The following is a 12,298-nucleotide window of genomic DNA, read 5'->3' on the forward strand; positions in this document are numbered from 1 at the left end:
ACGGCACCAGTTAATGCACCTACACAGGTCTACACATGCACCCCCTTTCTCTAGTCCATGTCCTTTTGTCCCCTGAGCCAGTTCCAACCATGTGAGCACAAGTACGACTTCTGGATTGACAAATTCTCCCGCTAGGAGACACTCGTAATATGGTGCTTTTCTAGTTCTTTCTTACCAATAATGGAGAGAAGAATGGACTTAGCCTCCCTGGGGTTATTACAAAATAATGATCATTTGTCCCAAGCAGTTAAGTCTCTATAAACTCTCACAAGCAGCAGAGGCCAGGCTCTCACCCACCAAGGAAGGCTGAGTGTCTGCCTTATTGCTGCCCAAACCGCTCAGATCTGTTGTTTTTCTCTTCTGCTAACTAGTCCTTCCAGATAAAACTTAAACTGGGAGAATAATTATCCTCACTCTATGAGGATTACAAATTTTATTTCAAATTTTATGTCAAGTTAAAATAAATTTATTATATTTAAATAAAATATTTATTTTAAATTTTTTATTTTAAATACCAATTTTAAACACTTCCCTCCCTCCTTCTCCTCTTCTTCTCTCTCTCCTTTCTCTACTTTTTTTTTTTTTTTTTTGTCTTTTTAGGGCCGCACCTGAGGCATATGGAGGTTCCCAGGCTAGGGGTCCACTTGGAGCTACAGCTGTCAGCCTATGCCACAGCCACAGCAACACAGGATCTGGAGCCTCATCTGTAACCTACACCACAGCTCATGGCAATGCCCAATCCTTAATCCACTGAGCTAGGCCATGGATCAAACCCGCCTCTTCATGGATGCTAGTCAGGTTCCTTTCCACTGGAACATGAGGGGAACTCCTCCTTTCTCTACTTTTGATAACAGTTCATTATCTCAGGATGTCGGAACTGGCGGTTAATTGTTGAATTGTCCTGAGTCAACAGCATTGTAAAAAATAATCATAATTTCATCTTAACTGCTCATGGGGAAAAAAGTAAAGAAACATATAGACATTTGGAGTCCTATGTGCTCTGTCAAACTAAACTATTCAAGGGCTGGCCAAAGTGAGACTTCAATCTTTTGATATTTAGCTTTATTATCATCTTGCAACATTTGGCTTAACCTTTTTGCGTCATTTTGAGTAGCATTAAAATGCAACATAGGAAGTTTCTGTAGAGATCATATAACTCCTTACTACTCAAAGTGTGTCCATGGACCAACCAGCAGAATTGGGACCCCCTGAGAGCTTGCTAAAAATGCGGAATTTTAGGCCCCTTCCCAAACCTCTTGCACTAGAATCTCCGGTTCAGCAAGGCCCCCACGTGATTTGAGTCCACATTAACGTTAGGGATGCGGTGTTCGCATTGTGGTGCAGCGGAAATGAATCCGACTGGTATCCTCGAGGAGGTGGGTTTGATCCCTGGCCTTGCTCAGTGGGTTAAGGATCTGGTGTTGCCATGAGTTGTGGTGTAGGTTGCAGACGCGGCTCAGATCTGATGTTGCTGTGGCTGTGGTGTAGGCCTGCAGCTATAGCCTGGGAACTTCCACAGGCTGTGGGTACAGCCCTAAGAAGAAAAAAAAAAAAAAATTAGAGATGCACTTGTCTAGTCCAACTCCTTCATCTGACTGACATATGAGGGCTCTGAGGCCCAGGCAGGTTGTGGTCATCTCAGAGTACAGCAGAAAGCTGTGGCTCAGGAACAGGGGCTGCCACGCACCTGGTGGTCTCTCTCCACACAGGCCCCCAGGGTGGCTGAAATCTCTGTGACATCTGCCCTCCATCCTACTTACCTACTTACCCATGACCACAAAGTAGAGAGAATGTTCTAGAGCTACCTCCATGGCCGGTACTTTTCTAAAAATAACTGCGAAAGACACCCTGGTGGGACAGATATGAGCTGACGTGGCCATTTCACACCTGTCAGGTACTGAGTCACCATCTATTCAGCCCCGGCTGCGAACAGTTTCTCCAGGCTGGCGGGAGCACAGTTGTCTGCTCTACAAGGAAGCAGGAGGCAAGAACCCACAATATTTATGTTGGAATATTCACTGTTTATATGAGGAAACATCTTCATTAATCACAAACATGTCTATTATGGAGTAGGTCCCTAAAGTCAGGTGTTCGTTTAAAACAATAAACATAACCTGTTTCTCACAGTTCAGGTTGGACGCAATTAAACCTAAGGCAGCCAAGTTCTTTGGGGCTGCCGTGTTCATTGTAAACAGGGCTAGAAATTCAATAACATTGATCACTCGTGTATAGATTATAACATTTTGCTGCCATTGTGACAAAGAAATCGTTTCTGATCGTCAGCCCTTGCTATGTGCTGGGAAGCAATGAAAATAATTAGTTTAGATACTAAGGCGGAGAGAAGAGAATACCGGGTATTTCTGATGGGACAGGAAGGGATTAAAATGCCCTGTCACAGGCGTGGGTCTGAACTCTGTGCTGAGGCGGAAGGATCCAGCTGTTAGAGGATTGACAAGCGGAGGTCCCGCGGGTTTACGGATCTGGAGAGAGGGCGAGGGAAAGAGAGAGAAGAGGTGTGTCTTTCCCCTGGAGAAAGCAAAGGAAGGCCGATTGCTTTGTTTCTGAGGGCGGGATGCATGTCCCTGGGCCACAACACCCCTGAAAACGCAGACCAGCTCAGGAGCCTGGCGTGCAGGAACCGGCCAACCTTTGTTCTTCTTCACCGGCTTCTGTTTCCTGGCGAGACCCAGAGGCAGAGTGGGTTTACTCAGGCAGGCTGTATCTGTGGCGGCAGAAACATAAAGGAGCGCGTGTCCCTTGTTCCTAATAAAAGAGCAGCTTATGAATCACGGCTGCTCCGGAAGAACAGCGGGCCCAGATGCAGAATCTCCATGCATCTAGGGTCAGGAGGAAGCTGGAGTTCCTGACAAGGACAGGGGTTCCTGTGGATTTAGCTTGACATGATGGGAGTGCCAGTCTAGATCTAGAATATTCTAGATGCAGTCAGAGGGAGCCCATGGCTATTCTGACCCAGTCGGCTATGCTGAGACTCACCGGGCGGAAGGGAGGAGGAGGGGGTGCAGGCAGAGCACCCCCCGAGAGCTGGTTCCCCGGGTTCACAGGAAAGGTGACCATGAGCCCACTACGTCTTGTGGGAAAACAAGTCTGGTTAATGCATCCCAGTTTTTCTCTCAAGGAAAATAAATAGACACAAAATTGGGGAGGGCCAAAGGGCCAAGGAGCTTCTTAGAGGTTCAAATACCCTTTGATCAGTTTCTTCTATCAGATTATGACTATTCTGATTTGCCAGGGAATTGGAGATGAATTGGAGAGCGGGTGCATGTGCGGTCATGGCCTTGGGTGAGGGTAATCCAGTGACACAGGCAGACTTGGCTGGGCAGCAGTAATCAGTTCCTACACTGGCATGGCTTTTCAGTCTGTAGACCATTGTCATGGCAGCATGGTGAGGAATTTCCCTCCAAGGATAGTGCTTTTCTCTGGACCAGTAAGCCTCTAAAATGGACAGCCCAGAGTTCCCTCTGTGGCACAAAGGAATCGGCGGTGTCTTTGGAGCACAGGTTGGATCCCCAGCCTGGGCACAGTGGATTGAGGATCTGGCATTGCCACAGCTGCAGCATAGATCGCTACTGCAGCTCAGGTCTGATCCCTGGGTTGGGAGCTCCATATGCTGCGGGGAGGGGGGCAAAAATAAATAAGTAAATAAACAAACAAACAAATAATAAAATGGACACACTGAAGGGTGCGAAAGATAATCCATTGCTTGCAAAAGGAAACTGTTTAGAGTTTTTCCCCCTAAAAATCAGAAAGACATTCAGCTTTATCAATATTGAAAATATGGCTTAAGCTTGGAACATTTTGTCAGTTTTTATGTCAGGCAGCCCCAGTTACCATGTGAAGGGAGGACCCCGGAGGACTGAGGGCTTTCCCTACACATCTTGAGTCAGGGGGACCCCGCCTCAGCTTGCTTGTTCTCTTTTAGCACATTGCCTCCTGTTATTCCTTATTCACCTGTTAGTGGAGTGAATTCATAGAGTGCATGGCATCACAGAGAGGACAGGCAACTTAAAGTGATTCTTGCAAAGAAACAGTGAACTGGGTCATGCTAATAATGTAAACACAGACCCAGCCCAGCAAACAGCAGAGCCAACGTTTCTGTTTCCCCTGATATGTGCTCCTTGTCAGCCATGATACAGTATTGAAAACATCGGTCTCATCCGAGCTAACAAGTTGCCAAAATATTTTCACGAGGATGATTTGAAATGTGAGTTAACCTTCGCTAACCTTGATGATGAATGTCCCCCAGACAGCCACTGTACCTTAATGTAAGTTCAAGGACATCAGGAAGTCATGACGATTAGCAGTTCATTTAAAAGCTATACATCCAGGACGAGGACAAAATGCTACAATCCCTTCCCCCAACAGAGAGGGTTAAACACATGGGATTCTCAACAGTACTTGGAAAAAAAAATTGCCACATTTGCTGATAAACGTTTAAAATCTTCTTTTGAGATTTCTTATTATTTTGAGATTGCCTACTTATGATTGAAAAAACTCCATATGACTGGGTAAATATTTGTTCTGCTTGATGGCATTGAAAATGGTTGAAATAATGCCTAAAATATACATAGGGACAAGCAAAATGCCTTTCTCGTTAGCTAATACTGTTGGAATAGAAATAGAAAATATTGTTGAATGCCTGAAGAAGCAAGCTTTAGAACAGGTGTTGCAGTGTGGGATGTTTGCTATGTAGTTGTATAAAAGCATGTATTTTGTCAATATCTTTCAGCTTAGAGTATTTGCTCACTTCTGTTTCCATAATTCAGAACCTAAAGAACTGCTTTAAATTTGTGTATTTTGTGTGTGCGTGTGTTTTGCCAGTGTGCGTGTCACATATGAGAAGATGTACTGGAAATGATATATCTTCAACACTTATTTCTTTAGTTAAAAAATGTTTCATGGAAAACCTAGGGAAATTTGACCGCTGAGACAGAGACAGGACCGGATGAAAGTCATTCCCCAAATCACAGGAAAAATACACAGGAAAGCTTTTATAACAAAGCAATTAATGCCAGAAGTGCAGAGAACGTTACAGGTTGTCATCCATATGTGCTAACTTTATAAAAACAAGACCTTTAAAATACAGTGGAGTCTTTATAACACCGCATAATGAGATGGATAGCAACCGTGAAAATGTTGTGTAAGATGTAGAGCGTGTCCTTATAAATGCCTTGTAAGTTGTCTTCTGTCAAAATACTAAAGGAATTGTTGAACTTCAGATGAGTTCATTTTTCTTTTAGAAGAAGATGAGACCCAAAGAGGCTGAACTTAGGACAATTATTATGCTATCTAGATAATAGTTTTTGAAAAAATTAAAATCAACATTGTGCAACTATCACAAAGAATGAAGGTGGCAAGGAGGCATAATTCATTATTTAACTGACCCATGAAAGGTGTGGCCAGGTGAACTGACTGTTTGGCATTCCCAAAGCCCATCACCTTGGGCCACATTAAGTAATCTCTTCTTGGCATCCCCATAATACCCTGTGTATAATCCACACCCATCCACCCACCTTTCCATTTACCTACCCTTCCCTGCATCCAGCCAGCCATCCACAAATAAGTATTGATCAGTCACTAGATGTCAGTGTTCAAGACAGTGCAATACAAAGCAGACGGTGAACAAAACTATCCATCCCAACGGTCATGAATTTTACATCCTCCGGAGAGAAAACAGATCATTTGAAAATGAAGAAGCTATATGATAGGTTAGGTGGTGATGAATGTTATGGGGAAAAACAAAGAGAAGGAAATTAAATCGTGCCAGGGAACACACTGTAATTTTTAACTCAGTAACCAAAGAGCTCATCACTGAGACTATCTTGTTTGAGCAAAGACCTGAAGGAGGTATGAGGCCGAGTCCTGCAGAACCTGGGGCATTTACTGAGCAGAGGGTACAGGACAAAACCCCAAGGAAGGATTACGCTTCAGGTTATAGTTGGAGCTGAACGAGTGGTGGGGAGAGGAAGCAGCTGAGGTTGGAGAAGGAGGCGCTGGGGGAGGGAGGGCGCAGGGGCAGACTGTGCAGAACCTTGGGGGCCTTGCAAATATTTTGGATTTTATTCCAAGTGCAATGGGAAGTCCCTGGAGGGTTCCACGCAGAGGACGTGACTTGGTCTGACTTGGCAGGATTGTTTTGGCTGTGTTATAGAGAATAGACTAAATGAGAGTGTCTTATCTTAGTCTGTTCACGTTGCTCTAAGAAAGTACCATAGATTTGGTGGCTTATGAACAGCAGACATTCATTTCTGGAGGCTGAAAGTCAGATCAGGGTGCCAGCTCGGTCAGGTCCTGGGGAGAACCTTTTCTGGTTCTTTTCTGGTTTGCAGATTGCCAGCGTCGTGCTGTATCCTGACACGCAGAGAGCAGAGGGAGGAAGCAAGGACCCTTGTGACTCTTCGAAGGGCACTAATTCCATTGTGATAGCTCCCCCCTCCTGACCTGATCTCATCCTAATTCCTGCCCAGAGCCCCCATCTCCTAATATCATCCCATTATGGGGTAGGGCTTCCGCAGAGCAATCGGTGGAGGGCATGGAGTCAGGAGACACAAACATTCAGTCTGTAACTTGGGGCAAGGGCAGAAGTAGAGGCCTGTTAGGAGGTATGGCAGTAATCAAGGTGAGAGGTGGTCCCAGGTGGCCCAGACCAGCACAGAGGCAGTGAGAGGGGGTTGGGTTCTCAATCATCATGTTATATTGAAATGATCTATCTACTTTTTCTGTCTCCTCCACCTGTCTAGTGCATTCCTAGCCCTGATCCCAGTGCCTGACTCATAAAAATCAGGCAATATCTCCTTTTTGGAAATGAACTGTGCTCATTTTGAGGGTTGTATGGAGCTCATGGTCTCAACTTGTGCCTAAGAGGGAAGTGAGATAGAAAACGTAATGTATTGGAGTTTCCGTTGTGGCTGATGGGGTTGAGAACCCGACAGAGTGTCCATGAGGATGCAGGTTCCATCCCTGGCCTCGTACAGTGGGTTGGGGATCCAGCACTGCCACAAACTGTGGCATAGGCCTCAGCTCCAGCTCCAGTTTGACCTTTGACCCAGGAACTGCCATCGGCTGCAGGTGTGGCCATTTAGGAAATAAAAAGAAAGAAAAACAAAAAGAAAAGGTAATTTCTTAATTTATTTAGGATTAAAAGAAAAACAAATGGTTGGCACTAGCTTCTCATGAGAAGGAGGTTGCTTGGAAGAGTGTATTCTTGGTCACAGAGGCTGATTTTAAATCCTTTCTTTCCAACACAGTTCTGGGAGTGTGGGTCAGACAGAACTATTTCGGTTTGATGTAATACTTGGAACCACTGCATTGCATGATTCCAGGACATGCTTTCCCCTCAGAATGCCCTGTGGATCCTTGAAGTGGTTTGATGTGGTGCTGATGTATGGATATGTGTTTATCTGTATTTTTGAGAAGTCACCACCCATTGTGTGTCAGGGGCAGGCGGTGGGTATGTCATAAAGTCACATAATCCCAGAAACAAAGTAGAAGCCATGATCCTAAATACTGCTTGTTTAGTTTTATCACCTGTAAGGTGGAGATGATACTTTGGACTCACAGTGTTCATGCTGAGATCAAGTAGAAGAGTTATATGAAGAATTCCACACTGCTGGACAGGTAGTAGTCACTCAAATCTTTGTCTTTTTCAGCTGGTCTTACTGTTGAGCTAATGAAAATCCACAAGGAGAGTGTCAAGCATACTTCAATTTATTGTGCTTTGCTTTATAGCACTTCTCAGATAATGTGGGTTTGGTTTTTTTTAATTATAATCTGTTTTATTTTTAATTTAATTTAATTTTATTTTATTGCTTTTTAGGACCAAACCTGTGGCCATATGGAGGTTCCCAGGCTAGGGGTTGAATCTGAGCTACAGCTGCCCGCCTATGCCACAGCAATGCAGGATCCAAACCGCATCTGCAACCTACACCACAGTTCATGGCAACACCGGATCCTCAACCCACTGAGCAAGGCCAGGGGTCAAACCTGTATCCTCATGGTTCCTAGTCAGATTCGTTTCCACTGCGCAATGATGGGAACTCTGATAATGCATTTTTTTTTTTTTTTTTTTTTTTTGCAAATTGAAGGTTGTGGTGACCGTGCTTCCAGCCAGTCTGTTGGTGCCATTTTCTCAGCAGCATTTGCTTATTTCATGTCTCTATCACATTTTGGCAATTCTCACACTATTTCAGGCTTTTTCATTGCTATTATATTTGTTATGGTGATCTGTGATCAGTGATCTTTGATATTACTATTGTAATTGTTTGGGGGCACCATGAGCTATGCCCACAGAAGCCCACAAACTTAATTGATAAATATACGTGTTCTGACTTCTCCACTGACCTGCTGTTCCCTTGTCTCTCTCCCTCCCCTCGGGATTCCTTGTTCCCTGGGAAACAATAATATTGAAACTAAGCTAATTAATAACCTTGATCACTTACCTTCTCTAAGTGATCAAGGGAAAGGTTGAGACATACAGCTCTCTCTTTAAATCAAAAGCTGGAAAAGATTAAGCTTAGCAAGGAAGGTATGTCAAAAGGCAAAACAGGCTGGACGCTAGGCCCCTTGCTCCAAACAGTTAGCCATGATGTGAATGCAAAGGAAAAGTTCTCGAAGGAAACTGAAAATGCTGTTCCAGTGAACACATGAATTGTAAGAAAATAAAACAGCCTTATTGCTGATATGGAGAATGTTTTACTTGTCTGGATAGATGATCAAACCAGACGCAATATTCCCTTAAGCCAAATCCAAATCCAGAACAAGGTCCTAATGCTCTTTGATTCTGTGAAGACTGAGAAAAGTGAGGAAGCTGCAGAACGTCTGCAATTGGCAATGGTTAGTTCGTGAGGTTTAAGGAAAGATGCCATCTTGATAACAGAAAAGTGCAAGGTTAAGCGGCAAGTTATTCAGAAGATCTAGCTAACATCATTCATGAAGGTGGCTGCACTCAACAGCAGATTTTCAGTGTAGGTAAAACAGCCTATAGTGGAAGAAGATGCCTTCTAGGACTTTCATAGCTAAAGAGGAGAAATCAATGACTGGCTTCAAGGGACAGGCTCTTGTCTTGTTAGCTAATGGAATGGCTGACTTTCAATGGAAGCCTGTGCTCATTTACCATTTTTTTTTTTTTTTGTCTTTTTGCTATTTCTTGGGCCTCTCCCATGGCATATGGAGGTTCCCAGGCTGGGGTCCAGTCGGAGCTGTAGCCACCAGCCTATGCCACAGCTACAGCAACGTGGATCCGAGCGGAGTCTGCGACCTACACCACAGCTCACAGTAACGCCATATCATCAACCCACTGAGCAAGGGCAGGGACCGAACCTGAAACCTTGTGGTTCCTAGTCGGATTCGTTAACCACTGAGCCACGACGGGAACTCCCCATTCTGAAACTCCTAGGGCCCTTGAGGGTTATGCCAAATCTATTCTGTGCTCTATAAAATGGAACAATAAAGCCTGGATGACAGCACACATGTTTACAATATGGTTTATGGAATAGTTTAAGCCCACTCTGGATAACTACTGTTCAGGAAAAAAAGATTCAAACTATTACTCTTCATTGACAATGCCTCTGGCCACCCACGAGTTCCGAAGAAGATGTACAGTGAGAGGAATGTTGTTTTCATGCCTGCTAACACAGCATCCATTCTGCAGCCCATGGATCAAGGAATACTTTCAACCCTCAAGCCTTAGGATTTAAGAAATATGTTTCATAAGGCTATAGCTGCCACTGATAGTGATTCCTCAGATGAATCTGCGCAAAGTAAATTGAAAACCTTCCAGAAAGGATTTAAAGCATTCTAGATGCCGAAAGGGCATGTGCAATTCATGGGAAGAGGTCAAAATATAAACATGAATAGGGGTTTGGAAGAAGTTGATTCATGGATGACTGAGGGCTTCAAGACTTCAGTGGAGGAAATACTTGCAGATGTGATGGAAATAAGCAAGAGAACTAGAATTAGAAGTGGAGCCCGAAGATGTGACTGAATTGCTATAATCTCATGATAAAACTTGAATGGATGAATTAAGAAAGTGATTTGGGGGGGGGGGCTTCTTTTTATCTTCTCTCTTTTTTTAGGGCCATACCTGTGGCATACGGAAGTTCCCAGGCTAGGGGTAGAATTGGAGCTGTAGCTGCTTGCCTACACCCCACACACAGCAACACTGGATCCAAGCCACATCTGCAGCCTACACCACAGTTCACGGCAACGCCAGATCCTTAACTCACTGAGTGAGGCCGGGGATTGAACCCGCATCCTCATGGATCCTGGTTGAGTTTGTTACTGCTGAGCCACGATGAGAACGCCTGGGGTTGCTTCTTATGGATGACCAAAGAAAGTGGTTTCTTGAGACGGAATCTGCTCCTGGTGAAAATGCTGTGAAGATTGTTGAAATGACACCAAAAATAAGCTTCGTTGATAAAATAGCAGCAGGATTGCCTCCAATTTTGAAATGACATCTCCTGTGGCTAAAATGTCACAAACTGTACTGCCTGCTCCAGAGCAGTTTGTGAAATGAAGAGTCAGTTGATGTGGCAAACTTCATTGCTATCTTAAGAAGTTGCTGCAGTCACCCTGACCTTCAGCAGCCACCACTCTGCTCACTCAGCAGCCGTCAGCATTGAGGCAAGACCCTCCATTGGCAAAGAGATTATGACTCACCAAAGGCCTGGATAGTGGTTAGCATTTTTCAGCCATAAAGTATTTTTTAATTAAGGAATGCACATTGTTTTTTAGACATAATATTCTTGCACACTTTAATAGACTATACAGGAAAGTGTAAACATAACTTTTATATGAATGGGGAAACTAAAAAAATTGTGTGTATTGATTTATTACAATATTCACTCTATTGTGGTGGTCTAGAACTGACCTGCAATATCTCTAAGTTACACTTGAAGTAAATTTAATGAGCTCATTGTCTGAAATGGGGGTAGGAGATGTGGGTCAGTCAAAAAAAAAAAAAAGGAAAAATGTATATAAAATAGGAAGATAAAGCTATAGTGAGTTATTAAGGGAAAGTAGAGTCTGTGCCTCTTCGTACCCCAGTAGGGTGGTTTTACTTGTAATTTGGAAGCTGTTGTCAGACTGTGAGAATAGTAATGATTCAGGAGCGCAGCTTTGGGCCTCATCAGGACCCTGGTACAAAAGGCCAGTAGAAACTAGGAGGGCTCAATAGACAGGAGGTCGATGCTGATGAGTACAAATACTGCCAGTAACAATAAGATACTCCAGCTTTTACAGAGAAGTTGGGAATGGGCCGAGATGACAGAATAGTGCATAGGTCCTGTGCTCTGCTTACAGAGATTTTTTTTTTTTTTCTTTTCTTGCTTAGACTTTGAGATCAGAACAAAGGAGCAACTGACTGAATGTAGAAGTTTCCTGACAATTAAATGACATTTTGTTCAGCATCATTGTAGGATTTACATTGTTGCCTTTTGATAGGTGAACCGAAGGCAGTGAAAATTTGCAAGGCAGACTGCCCCCCATGTAGATCAATAAATAAGCTGCTGCATTTAATTTTCTTCCTAGGACTTTGCAAGGCAAACCAAGGCATCTTTCCAGAATGTTCCCTCTCCCTTGCCTCAGTTGGTGCTGCTCTATATAATTGCCCCACAGATGCTGCCAGTGGATTGTTGTCAGCCTCCACCGTACTGAGAGCATTTTCTAGCTCTTCTCTAGGACTATCTTTCATTCTGATCTTAAATCCCATTCAAAAAACAATGTATTCTGAGTATGTCTTTAATTTTCTAGTATTTTGAGAACCCATTCAATCTATAAACATTCAGTGGCTCCTTCCTTTTTCTAGAAATGATTTTTTCCCCCATGCTGTTGACCTGAAGAAGCCTGGACACTAATGGTCTTTATATTTTTATTACCTGAAAGTCTTTCAAGGATTGACCAAAAATGTTGTTTTAATATCTTTGTCCTAAAGAGTGCTCTGAAATTCCAAGGCAGGCCAAGTGCAGGATGTTGGTGGGAGTGATTTTCACTAATGGGGAGGCCTTATGTAGAGAAACTTAAACTTGAAGAAAGAAAGTTATCCTTAACTTCCTCTCTTTCACGTGGGTGTCTCTTACATTTCCAGCCTTTCAAACAGATGTCCCAAGACCTAGTTCTTTAGCCAGTTCTAAGGTCTCTTTATTAAGTAGAACATTTCATGGTCTTGCTAACAGCAGGAAATTTTTTTTCACATTCTACATGCTCACTATATACATATATATACTCAATGAATTTTATTGTAGTTGTACAACCACCATCAAATCCCAATTTTACATTTCCATCC

The 12,298-nt window shown here is 43.4% G+C and overlaps 1 protein-coding gene across 22 annotated transcripts in view; it reads left to right on the forward strand.

Moving 5' to 3' along the window:
- Nucleotides 1-12,298, forward strand: part of NCALD (neurocalcin delta) — a 454,841-nt gene that overhangs the window by 322,052 nt on the left and 120,491 nt on the right. The window lies entirely within an intron of this gene.

This window comes from Sus scrofa, chromosome 4 (assembly GCF_054392235.1).
Source record: "Sus scrofa isolate SSC_HxYL_T2T_F1_AM1 chromosome 4, Sscrofa_HxYL_maternal_Yorkshire_Landrace_v2.0, whole genome shotgun sequence".
Classification (NCBI taxonomy): domain Eukaryota; kingdom Metazoa; phylum Chordata; class Mammalia; order Artiodactyla; family Suidae; genus Sus; species Sus scrofa.